The following is a 14,466-nucleotide window of genomic DNA, read 5'->3' as shown; positions in this document are numbered from 1 at the left end:
TATTTATTTATTTATTTATTAAATCATTTATTATGAAGGGAATGAAGCATTGGTTGGACACGACCCTACTCTCACCTGGATTACCCATTGTATTCTCTCCTTCAAATCTGTTCAATCCACCTCTAATTGCTGGGCTAAGGCAGCCATTACTACAGTCTAAACTGGACACAAATCACCTTCCTGGCTCATTAAAAGACTGCCATGCCACCATTTCACACAAATAAGTAATGCTAAATTAGCCACATAATTTAGCCTATATTAGTCCCTGCTTTCTATTTTTCCCCATAATCAAAAACAGATGATGAATCCCCTCCATAAACAAAGTACTTCTGGTTTCATCTACTCCCTACATCTATGTTTCCCCACTCCATCCTTTGCCAATGTGCATCCCATACTTGATCATACGCTCTTTTGCCGTATCCCTAGTATATCCGGCAGTATATTTGTCTTGATATCTGTACATTTCTAATTTCTTCCATGATTTTATTGCTGATGACTACACTGTCTCTTTGTTCGAATGTACAGGGTATGGAGCCTGGCTATTCAATAAAAAAGCCTTCCTGATGACTTGCATCACTGCCCAGCACTCAAGTTACCACTCCTGCAACCTAAATAAAACATGAGACATCCTGCTTGTGGTAGCTTTTTTTGGCACTGAATTTGCGTGCATGTCCACCACCTTCAACCCTCCTATATAAGCCACAGCCTTAACGACCAGGACCAGACCACAAGACAATATATTTCAACCTCAATTGCAGTAAAACAGACCCATTTGGAAAACGCCACCACATTTACCTATTCAAACTCCCCGTGGAGTCTTTATAAACCATTCACCACAATATTGCGGGCACCCTTCCAACTCACCTCATGTCTTTTTATCAATGAATACAACCAAATTGTCACATGGCACAATTCTCCATCTATGTTTCCTTTGATAGCCACTGCTACAGCTTCATAAAAATAGACTATGAGATAACCTCTGATATATATGGAATTATATGCACACAGAATATCTGACAATATATCTGATGCACACACTCAAAACGGATATCCATATAATAACACCTGTGAGACTCATTTTTCAGACTTATTGGTCTACTGCTGCTGTAGCCTATCCACTAAGAGGTTTTTTACGTGTTGTGTGTTTAGAGATGCTCTTCTGCATACCACTGTTGTAACGTGTGGTTATTCACGTTACAGTCACCTTCCTGTCAGCTTTGACCAGTCTGACCCTTCTCTTCTGACCTCTGTCATTAACAACGCATTTTTGTCTCAATGGATGTTTTGCACCATTCTCTGCAAACTCTAGAGAGTTGTGTTGTGAGTGAAAATCCCAGGAGATCAGCTGTTTCTGAGATGCTCAAACCATCCTGTCTGGAACCCCTCTTCTTCATCTTCATCACTTCTGAATCCAAGGCTGAGGATTCTTTAGTTTATATAGGCATTTGTGAAATGTATTGTGATTTCTTATCTTTGTTATGAAAATTCTCCTTAGTTGACCATCTCTCTTTTAATCTGTGTATTTAAATCCACAACTGCTGTAAGACTTCTGCTCTTGGTATTCTCCCTTTATCCAGAGTGACTTTACAATAAATAATAATAATTTGATCACCTCTGACAAGACAAGTGTAAGTGTGCTATTATTGGATCATGAATAATTCAACTTCTTTGCAGGGCATACATTATAATCTGATAATCGACCTGCTTTGCTATTCTAGACATTTCTAGTTTGTCCAGTGAGTTTTTAGCATGCCCACCCAATACCTAATCAGTATCATAGCAACGGAAGAAACAATAAAACAAAGAAACTCTAAGCAACAAAACCACAAAACTGAAATTATATCAATTTGTTTTTTACCAGCGGAATATGGTGTGTTACTATTTCCCTTGTAGTAGTTGCAATTGTTTAATGTTTCAGAAGGTACCTCAAAATCCAGCAAATGTTCAGCGAATTGGAGGATCATTGAATTTTTTTAAGATAATTACAAAATTATAATGTTGATGATCTGTGGGGCCGTAATGGTCCACTTGGCCCCCTAGTTGGCAACAACTGATTCTGAGGCAGTGCATGTATAGTATGCCCATGTGAATCTATTCTATATTTCAGTCTTTCAGCTCATAAGAGAATTTCCATGAAGCTCATCTTAGACCGATAATCGCAAGTAGTTTTACAGGGACATTCAAATTGTCATGGTGACACTCCCTAATCCCTAACCCACAGAGCAGAGTGTATATTTGTAATTTGCAATTTGGCTGGAGGTGGCACTACGTAACCAAACAAGATTAATTATGTACGAAAAGTCATCTAGCAAGTTTGTTCACACAAACAACTGCAAATTAGGCAACACGTAAATTTCACACATATATTTAACAACAGGAAATGCCACAGGAAATCGCATGGTCAAGAATACATTTTATTTTCCTTATGTCAGTTTGGTAAATGTAAAGCTCCAGAAATAGTGCAAAATATGCTCCATCAACTATTTGACTACTTCTTCACTCTGGTCAGTCCTGAAATATCTGGCATTACATGACTCCAAAACCAAGCTAATTCACTTGAGATAACTGTTATAAGGCATTTCCCCCCCCCCCCTATATTTAGCGTTGGCTTGACGAGGAAATTGTAGAAAGTAGAGATCATCTCAGTGTTTTATAGTTATTAGAGATCAAGTATAGACTGATAACAAGAATGGTGATGATTACTAAGATGATTAAAGATGATTACTAAGGCCCAGACCCAGGTGATTTATTCATTAGGGCTGAAGCCTGAAGCCTTGTGCAATGTGCTTTGGACAGACAAAACCAAAATATAATTTTTCCTACCACCAAAGAAGGAATGTTTGGAGAACAAAGTGAAAGAAAGAATGGATTCCACCAAATATCAAGACATTCTAGAGGCTAATGTTTGAAGGTCAGTCCAGACATTGAAGTTGAAGAGAGGTTGGATATCAGAGCAAGACAATAATCCAAACCATACCTCAAAATCAATCACAAAGTACCTCCAGGGAAGACAGATTTTTGGAATGGCCACCACAGTCCCCAGACTTGAACATTACTGAGAATCTGTGGAGAGATCTCAAACATGCTGTACATGCAAAGCCGAAGAATATTTCTGAGCTAGAGGTGCCTTTATTTCTGTCTTCATTACAGCTAAATGCTCAGTACAGTTTTTAAGAAACAGACTATTATTATCTCAAAGAGTTTCCATACAAACTTGAACATTGCTCCTTTGGGTCAGTTGCTCCCATACAGCTGACCAAAAGTCTGATCATCTTCATGAAAGACACCTAAAGATTGTATGTTTTTATACATGCAAGGGTAGATGTATTCCAAATAATACAATGTGTTTGTGTGTGTGTGTGTGTTCCAGTGCGTGTGTGTGTGTGTGTGTGTGTGTGAGAGAGAGAGAGAGAGAGAGAGAGAGAGAGTGCGCGTGTATGTGTGTAAATAGTTCATACAGAACATTCCCCCATATTATTTTAAGGGCCTTTAGAAAAGAACCTTTAAATTTGCTTTTCTTATGACAAACCAAGCTTGCAGGCCCAAATAGTGTGTCCCTTGTTCCAATTTCATTCAAAAACAATGAGGATCTTTGAAAGTTCTCAACAACATGCCTTTATCCTTTGGAGTATTCAAAGTTCAGGAAGTCAGTCCACTTTCTCAGCTCACGAAAATGGCTGTTTCAGTGCATTTCCTGTGTTGGTCACAATGTGCAGTTTACTCAGCATGTGAAGGACAGGATGTTTAAATTAGAATGCTGCCTAGACTCATAAACATTTAATAACACAGGAGATGGTTTGCTCCTGTCTTTATGGCAAATAGTTATGCCATGGCCCAAGTTGACATAGGCAACAGCAACCAGGTTTTAAACCCATTTGCAAATAATTCAATCAAAACATCTTTTAGAAACAGGTCATGGTCTTGAAATAATTAACTAGCACCCAGGTGATGAAATCATCTTATGTAAAATATCTGAAACAATATTGTGCACAGTAGACTGAAGGTTCTCTGCACTAAAGGCCTGCAATTCACATAATAGCACAGTTTCCAGCAGTAAACTGAATGACAGGAAGTCATTGGAGGCTCAGTATATATCTTGAGGAGGTGGGAGTTGTTCAGGGCCACTGGGGTGAAAGGTGAGGATGATTCTAGGAGCCCACAGCTTGGGGAGAGGGCCCATCTAAAATTTTATTTTAAAAGGGGGCCAATGTTGTGGTGTGTGGTGTAGGTGGCTGCTTGTGGTGGTGAGGACACTATTTTAGTGACGCTGGGCTGGCAGTGGTTGAATGTCATTTTAAATTAAATGATCAATAAAAACATTCTCAATTAACGGTCTGTATGCTGGCACTTCCCAAAGGCCATTGACCACCCAGTCTGTACGCCTTTTTAAGCAGTTGCTCCATGGTGTCAGTTTACACATTAACTATTTTCTGACTGATAAGGGAAGGGTGAGTAATTTGTTTTCTTCATTGTACCTCCTTGATTACTGCTGACAGTGGATCTGCATGTCAGGGGATTACAACACATTTTCTGTCACTGTTTATACAAGCTCAGCAGATAATGAGCCTGAGAAGCAGCATTTCAGCTAGCCTTTCCAAGATTGTCAAAATCACGCTCCTCTCACTCCGTACAGTGGCTTCTCTCGCGATGACACAGCAAGCAGTTGAGCAAAACAATGGCTGGTTCTTCTGGTAGGTACGGCGCTAGTCATGAAAACTGTATTATTAGTGTTGAATCCAGAAACCAGATACTGTTGGATCTGAAGGTAGAAAAGTTTAAAACAGCAGTTATGTTAAACTGTTAACCACTTTTTTTTGGACTATATTTTGGATGGGATGGCACAATAACCTTGCAAGGCCATTTTTCAGTGATTGTTCTTGACTTTATGAAGCCCAACAGCACATTCAAATGTCAATGCAGTATATAAACAAAACCAAGAACATTCCAGAACAAAATCTATAAAATCTATTACTTTTATGAAATTCAATTTCTATTATATACAGACATATCAAAAAGCCTGGACTGACAAAAAGATTAGAATAATTAACTGGCATAATAATTATGGATTACAAAATAAAACATCGCAGAAAATTACATGAATGAAACAATGTTGTCAGATGATTCTTCCTGCTACTGTTCGAGCTTGTAATTTGTTTTCCATAAACTGACTGAACTCATCAAATTTCCATAGCTGCGCATTCTCTCGCTTTTTGTTTTCCCCACCCCGCGAGAACAGGAGCTTCAGAAACTTTACCCTCGGACCCATTGGACTCCGAGCGGGGTTTCTGCTGAACAGGGGGACGCAAAAGCGAAAGGTGTTTATAGGCTTTTTCCGTTGGAACACGGGGACGCATACCTGCGATTCGTGGAGGTCTGCCTCGGAAGCCGACGGCTGTCAGGCATGTTAATTGCAGGGTTTGACTGAAGGGAACAAGCAGCAGCTGTCGAGCGGGGAAGCGCAGGGCCCTGGGGCATGTCTGCCTGGGCTGCTGCTGCACACGCTACGCTACGCTAGCTCGCTGGCAGTGCACCGGCACGCAGGCAGGGCAGCAGTGCAGATAGGCCTGAAGACACTCAACTTGTCACCGCTTGGGTGTGGATACGAACCACAAGCAGGAAATCACTATTGTGCCCTTATATGCAAACAATCTTGTCTCAATCCAAGCAATGAAGATAATCTCATACATTAATAGTGGAATGTATGTAGTATGCACACATAAACATGCACACTCACTCACGCACACACGCACTCGAACACACACACACACAAACATGCACACACACACACACGTACACACATACATGTACACGCACACACACACCATAATATTCAGGAAGTTAGGGGAAGAGGGACATGCAACTTTGTTTATTGAACAGAAATGTTTTTCCGTTGGTCATTTGGTTTTCAGATCAGCTGAAAGTCTGGCCTGCATTCTGCCACCCGCAGCCCCTGTGACTGGGGACAGAGGCCCTGAGGCCCTCCGGTGGGCCCCTCTCTCAGACCTCTCTGTGCACCATAAGCGTTCTACAGGCTGTGAGGCCCGCGGCTCCTCCTCGGGAAACCAAAGCGTGAGCTGGATCCACTGCGAGAGTCAGCAGATCCCACAGGATGAGTGGGATTTATGGACATTGTGGAGGGAGTTCCAGCCCTTTTCCCACTTCTGCAGCGGAGGGAAGAGAGAGTGAAAAAGACAGATGGGCAATGGGAGCAGAAGAAAAGAGAGAAACGTGTGAGGAAAAGAGGGATAGTGTGATAGTTTTATCGGTTAGCTGTGTCACCAGAGGAGATACCAAAGCTGTCACCATATGCCTGTGACAGCTCATCATTATCTTGGTGGTAAACCTCAAATATTGAGGGGAATAATACTTGTTTTTATTACAACAAACAAAAACAACAAATAGAAACATCCTGCTGGCATGGTTAGAGTTTGTCCTTCAGGGTTCCTTCATAACCCTATAGTATTTAGCAGCTGAAAATAGGCCCTTTGAAAGTTTCACCCATGAGAATAAAATGACATCTGGCTCTTCGATTCCCTATGACGGATGTGTGACTCGTACGTAGCAACTTGTATCTGTCCGTGTTTCATTCAAAACTCCATATTAAAAATTTGGAATGATTTTTGGAAGTCAGTGGTTTCCAGTCAGAGGTGAGGCAACAGATGTATTTCTCAACATGCTTTTCCTTTTCTCTTTCTTTATATCAATCTCACAATACAATTAGGTTTATGATTATAACCAAGTACTTTCATAGAAGAGGGGTTCTGTTGAACATACTTCCATCCACACTGCTCAGCTGTGTGTTTCCCAAATCCCATGCTGGGCCTGTCCCCTGTGTGACTTTGTGGAGAGCACTTCCCCACCTAAATGTGTTCCTCCTGCTCCAGGACAAAGCCCTGACATTGGCCTCAGTAACCTGCATGGAGTGGACCCGCCTCTCCTCAGCTGTGTGACCCCCCCCCCCCCCCCTCCCTCCCCCCAAACTCACTTCATCTGGAGGGGGGGAGGGGAGGGGCGCTGAACACCCCTCCATAAAGAGCTCTATTGTGCCCAGATTATTTTATTGTTTTCAGATGTTGGAACCTCCGACACAAAGGGGAAGAAGAAGACGGAGGCTGCTCCAGCCGTCCGAGCAGGATGTTCCGCTGGGGAGTCCCAGCTCTTTAAGGGCTGCAGGGATGGACACATGACTCAGGAAGTGACCCCTGCGACGCAGGATTACAAACAATGTCCTCTTACAACTTCTGCACTCCCGGAACGTACCACTGCCGAGACAGCTGGGGGGGTGGGGGGGGGGGAAGGAGAGGAGAGGAGGGGGGCTGCTCGGTCTCACAGCAACCTCTTTTAAAAAGGCCAATGCTAGCGCGCAAACGGTGAAAAGCTGCTGATCGGAGGTGAGTGGGAGAGGGGGGGGTGGACTTCGCCCGCTCCGCTCTCCGAACACGGATGCGGTAGCGGCGTCGGCAACGCCGCGCAGCCGGTACGGAAAGGTATATCCCGGCACGGTCGGGATAATGGGTCCGATTCAGGCTTTTCAGCCATGGAATCCCGTGTCTGTCAAATAGCATGTACCAGCAGACTTGTTTTGTGATGGCGGTGCAGTGTGGAGGGGAAGCAGCCTGACGCGCTGAATGGCGCCTTTGTTCCGGGGCGCTGCGGCTTTTTACATTCTACAGACCCTGCAGATACGCTCGCCGCTGCATGAGAAGAGAATCAAAATGAGCTCCCCCTCCTCCTCCTCCTCCTCCTCCTCCTCGCTCTCCTTCACCCCGGGCTCTCCCCCCCCACCCCTGGGAGAGATGGATGTCCCTTTGCCCCGCGTCGCTCCGCGGGGTGCCGTGTGCGTGGCGTGGAGGAGCGGAGGACGCATCGGCGATCTCGCGGCTCCCACGTGACACCTCCGCCGCGCCGGGGAGCGCAGGAGCCCGGATTCGATCCTCCCCCTCACGCAGACCCGTGTGTGACTCACGCACCATTGCCGCAGCCATGAGAACTTATAAAAGAACCTATCTGCACATTCTCTGTTTTTCGACTCCCGGTTCTTTAAATAGCCACACTCCCCCATACAGAAATCCATGCATTAAAAAGCCTGCATCATACATGACTTAAAGAGACAGCAGCTGTATCGCAGCGCATACGTTAGATAAGACCTACTGCAGAAACGACAGGTGTCTGTGAGTCAGAGCTGGGCACTGCATATGCTGTTTATACGTGCATGTATACTGTATGTGTATATACGTGTTGACTTTTGCATTCATGCTTATATACTACAGTACATGTACTGTATATGTGAGTACTGTATGTTCATGCTACAGTATGTGTGCACATATATATCTATATCCGAACAGTATGCATGTAGTATTTTTATGAATTAGTTTATGCATGGTTGGTGATATCTTCCTGGGAGTAAGGCCTTTATTCATGCGAACATGTGCGCGTGTGTGTATGTGCGTGTGTGAATGTGTGTGTGTGAGTGGGTGTGTGTCTGTATGAGTCAGTGTGTGTGTGTGTCTGTCTGCGTGTGGGTGTGCATGTACGTGTGTGTGAGTGTGAGTGCGTGTGTAAGTGCGTGTGTGTGAGTGGGTGTGAGTGTGTGTGTGTGTGTGTGAGTGGGTGTGTGAGTGCATGTGTGCGTGTGAGTGTGTGTGCGAGTGTGTCTGTGTGTGTGTGTGTGTGTGTGTGTGAGTGTGTCTGTGTGTGTGTGTGTGTGAGTGTGTGTGTGTGTGTGTGTGTGTGTGTGGGTCTGTGTGTGTGTGTGTGTGTGTGTGTGTGTGTCTGCGTGTTCGGCTCCTTCTCAAAGGGAGGTGTGCACCTGGTCTGTCAGGCAGGGAGAGGAATGCAGCAGGCCAGCCGCCCCGCCTGAGGTGAGGGCTCGGAATGTGGCTCCAGCCTCCATTCACTTCTGACTGCACAGAAACCTGCAGGTTCAGCTACACACGTCTGCGCTTCCAGCCCGCCCCGGCACAGGGTCAGCCAGCTGTGTGTGTGTGTGTGTGCGTCTCTGTGTGTGTCTGTGTGTGTGTTTGTGTGCGTGTTCGTGTTCGTGTGTGCGTTTGTATGTGCGTTCATGTGTGTTTATGTTTGTGATGTGCTGTGTGTGTGTGTGTGTCTGTATCTGTGTGAGTGTGTGCGTGTGTGTGCGCATCTGTGTGTGTGTGTTCGTGTGTGTGTGCATCTTTGTGTGTTTTTGTGTGTGTGTGTCTGTATCTGTGTGAGTGTGTGTCTGTGTGTGTGCGTTTGTATGTGCGTTCATGTGTGTTTATGTTTGAGATGTGTTATATGTGTGTGTATTTGTGTGTGTGCGCATGTGCATGTGTGTGTGCATGCATGTTTGTGTGTGTGTGTGCATGCGTGCGTGTACTCAGATGAACAAGCTGTTTTTGGAGAACAACCTGAGAGCAATTAAATTTTCCTCAGAGCAAAAGCTGTATAATTTTCTTTGCTTCACGCATTGTTATTAAGTTGTTCCAACACACTGCAATTTCCACCCAACAAAAGGGGGCTGTTGCTTCTTCTGGAAGCCATCCTCCTGTCTCGCTGAGTGTCTGCGTCCATGAGAGAGGCCATCTCTGACAGACTAGCCCGATTTAACCTGAGTCCATGCCCAGGGCATGTCTATACGGTTCTGTTGGGCAAATGTACCAGGCCCTGCCAAATGCTACAAATTTACAGGGTACGACTGGTTACGGTGTTGAGTAAGAAAACACCTGCCTCCATATTTCAAATATGGCAGAAGAGAAAATCTATCAAAATGTAAAATATAAAGCATGAATGATTTAATAAATGAGAAGTATCAATGAGTGCATTCACTGAAGGTGGACGTCAGCGGTATACTGTCCCCCCTTTTTCTGGATGTACTGGAGAGATTATGTTCTTCAGAAGATTATAGCCTTTTCCTCCTCTGCTTCTGCTAACACTGCAGCCATATGCTCTGGGCCTGACTCAACACAGCGAGCCTAGATCAGAGGTAATTGGCGAACACGGGCAGTTAGCAGATGAAGGGGCCTACACAGCCTGCGTGCCTGACACACACTGAAACACACATGCACGCATACCGAAACATTACGGCTCTTAACTGATGAGAATTGATTAGTGAGTTTCCTATAGCAGCAAGCATGAGTCCAGAAAATAAAGTTCATCCAAGTGACTTGCATTAGGAATAACACCTTTAAGGCTTTTTAAAATGATGCTAAAAACAGCAAAAGACTCATAGTGGTGTCTTTCAGGAGCGGTTTGGAGCATGGACGATGAAAGTCATGAGTGAGGTGAGATTTCCATGTTTTTTTAATGGTTTTGTAGAGTACCAGGTTCTCAGGATCTTATTGGTTTTCTCAAAGTGAACAGACCAATGACATGTATATCAGACAAAAGAAGCAGGGGTATTTAGCCTGTAAGATGAGAATGACACTGGGGTGAACTTGTGGGCTGCTTACAGGGCATGTTCTAATGACTTCAGCCATTAACAGAGAGCAAACCTGAACTTCCTCTTTTACAAGATAACACGGGTACTTTGCTCTTGGTAGTAGGCGTTGGCTCCATGATTTGAGACATGATGTCATATAGCTCAGATCCTATTGGTTCATGGTTATTTCCCTTCAAAATAATAAATTGGGGCAAATCTTCTGTTTAAGTTTGTACCCCATTCACACCTATGTTGTTTTTTGATGGTATAGGCCTACTAATACCAAAATGCTGGTCTTTTTTGCATATACCAGGCCAATGACGTGATATGGGCCTGGTGTGTGCCTGTTCCTGGCTTATTATTGATTGAAAAAGAAAGTTGGCAGAGCAAAGTTTATTCTAATGCAAGTAGCCTATAAACAATGCCGCTTATAAACTTCCTGTGCTTCCCCTTCCACTGCCACATACAGTATACATGCCTCAACTTTTCTGCTATGATGTTATCTTATGAACAATATATATGACAGGGCAATATTTAGCAGTTTAAAGACAAGGAAGTTAGGGCAGTAACTTCCGCGACACAAGTGAAACAGATCTTTCAGGGGGATTTTTGAAGGGCGGATTTTTGACTGCACCAGTGCACAAGTCGTGACCATATGGTTATGAAGAAGAGACAAAATTGAGGAAAAATAGTGATTGCTCATTTTAGAAAAATGAAAATATGTGGAAGGAGTGCTGTAGAAAACGCATACTTGCGTAAATGTTCCATATTCCTTTTAGGTCTCTCAAATATACAAAAAGAGTGAATATGTGTGATATAGCCTGCTAAAAAGCTGTAGCTGCCAGTAAATGTATTGAACATATTGATCTAGTGTTACCAGAGATCCACCTCAGAGCGATCGAGTTTGAGCCCCAAGTGAAGTGTCATACATTTTGAAAAAGCTCCCTGATTGGCTAGTCTGTATGGTCAGTGTGAGGCATGGGTGTCCTATGGCAGGGTACTGCATTGACATTGCCCCGAAAGCGTAAGACAGTGACGGTGGCCAAAGGCATGAAAACCGCCGGTGAAATGCTATAAAAACAACTAGATTGAAGACTGTGTGCACACTACACTAAGTGTTGAAATAATATTGAAACTACATTCAGTGTTTACACTGGTCTGTATTACTCCTGCTATTTTTATCTTTAAGACTTCACTGTACAGGTATATGCACAGCACGTAGCAAATAAATAACAATAATGATGAAAAAGGTCCACACATTTTTCCTATGAAACAGAGTGATTCCATTGTTTTATTTCCCCTCTCATACCGGAAGGAAGTCATTTGGTGCAGCAATACATTTTCTCCCCCTGGAAACACAACATTGCTTTTAAAGGTTCCCATAAGGAGGATGTACTGTATAACCAGCAATCTGATATTCCCTAGTCACTATGTATAGCTATAGTACTACATATTCACAGAAATTGAATCAATGAACAATAACAATATTCTTGTTTCAGATGTGAGGATTACATGAGGATTCTGTCTTCACTTATGGAGGATGATGTATACACCACAATATCCATTCCGGTTTCATGTACTGTATCTTCTATTTTCATATTGGAAAGGATGGGAGAGCCTACAGATCTTGACATCCCCCACTCAATCAGTCAAGCACACAGTATAGTACATAAAATGTCGTTATGATTTATTTGGATGACTTAAATTGATTTCAACATCTACCACCTACAGGTACCATTTACTTCCTGGACTTTTGAAAAATAATATTTAATCTTTGTAAAATATGTGCTTTCTTTCCAACATTCAATAAGCAAATGGCAGAAATAAATTCCAAACTTCCAGGAATCTTTGAGATGCTGCCAGTTACGTACTTCAGCTCTCCAGGCAGGGTTTAATGCATGGCATGATATGACTGTGTGTCTCTCTCTGATACATATACACAGGATCATTGATGTCTGTGCAAGCAATTGGGAATAAATGTGCATGAGGGTGTATTCAGTACTGTGGAGGAGATCTACTGAGAACACATTTAAAAACAACGTTTTGCGCTTGGCTTTGGAATTATTCATTTTGTGGTTCATAATGACACCTACTGGACATTTTATGATTGGCTACAGAAATAGATTTTTTTATCAAGATTAATTTGATCATATCATTCATTAAATAGTTTATGAACTTGAATTTGTTAAACTGTTCACTTTCCATAATTATCTTTACTGATTAACTAATTAATAAATACCATGTAATCAAATAATGAAATATATTTTCATAACCTATTATCAGTATTACCAATCAAGACTGCACATCACATTATTAATTAAATATTTTGTAAAATTGAATGTGTATGATGTTTATTTATTATTAAGCAATTTATTTATTATCATATTGGTCAGTCTATTTTTGGTCTATGTCTCCAGATTTTCCTATTTCTCAGTCTCATAATGACTTCCTTGACTGTCTTTGGCACAACGCTGGTCCTCATGTTGACAAATGCTAATAACAGACTTCAAAGGCAATCAAAAGTCTAGACTACATACTGAAATTTTTTATATCTGTACATATAACACACCTGACTCATCATTAAAAACCTGTGAAGCCAATTGTCTAAAATCTTACAGTGCCTTGAACTGGGGGACTACAGTAAGTAGGAAAGAAAGTGCATACTATTTACATACAACAAAAAATATTACACATATTCATTATACATATTTTTGTATATACATTAATATCACATACAGCATATGCGCTCTGTTATTATCTCCTGCACAGTTGAATCAGCAGTCCTTAGATGAGTAGGTGAAGTGATAGTCATAATCATATCCTCTTAATTTGGCAGGTTTTCTGCTCCTAGACACAATTGGTATTTAATACTTATATTTAATCAATCCAACTGCATTGCACTACCCAGACATGGTACATGTATATCACAGCAGCAGCCAATTCAGCTGAAGTACAATGCAGTTACTGTAAGCACAATTTGTGACAGTAGCATTAATATTGACTGGAATTAACCCAGGTCATCATGGTATTTTCTGCAGACAACTCACAATGACTCACAATCCACTTACAATTCTTTATACTAAAATGAGGTCAGATACTTTTCAGTCGCAGAACTTAATGGCAAAATATAAAGGGATCAAGTAAATGATTAACATCACCCTATTGAAAAAGGAATAGATAACAGCATTAAATTCTATACTCCACCACAAAAACATGATATTTGTTTAGATCTGTTTCTAGCAACCATTCAGCCATTCAAATGACTAATAGAATTGCTGAAATCTCCAACAGCCAAGGTATCTGAGTAACTCTGATTAGTATGTTGAAGCACTAGTAGATGTGCTAAAAAGAAAATAACTGCATTCACTGTGAATTTCTTATCACGCCGCTATGATGCTACTTGCCTTCATCTCTTCGAAATCTCTTCGTCTCAGGGCCTGCGGCTGTGCACCACCATCATCAGTCCTGGATGTGTTGCAGCAGGTAACAACTAACTCCACACTGTAAACGAGCCATCAGCTAAAGACACACCATTTCCATTAATACCCATGGGTCCTCAAACTCCATGAAATGACAGCGCAGCAGGGGGCCTCTCACCCGGCAGAGCTATAACTGCACAGGGGTTGTGACTCCATGGACTTTGACAAGGCAGTTCTTCCCCTGCTGTCTGCCCAAAATGTAAATTAATCCAAAAACCCAGAGGCCATCTGTTCAAAGGAACGATGGGCCACGATGCTGATACAATAAACTTTTATCGAAAGCCACTTACAGTTGATTAGACTAAGCATGGGACAAACTCCCCTGAACCCATGTCAGGTTAAGGGCCTTGCTCAAGGGCCCAACAGCTGTGCGGATCTTATCGTGACTACATATCATTCAACATCATTCCCCTCCTTCCTCCCCTTCCTGTTCTGCCTCCACAAATGATCACATCATTATTTGGGCGAAATTACAACCATTCAACCAACAAATGTATATCTTTCCATTGTCACACGGATTATGTTGGTTCTTTGAGGTAATTTTGCTGTCCTAAGCTCTCCTGAGTCTGTTTTGCCCCAGTGTTGATC

This window comes from Conger conger, chromosome 1, assembly GCF_963514075.1.
Source record: "Conger conger chromosome 1, fConCon1.1, whole genome shotgun sequence".
In the NCBI taxonomy this organism is placed as follows: domain Eukaryota; kingdom Metazoa; phylum Chordata; class Actinopteri; order Anguilliformes; family Congridae; genus Conger; species Conger conger.
Note: the sequence above shows the minus strand (reverse complement) of the source record.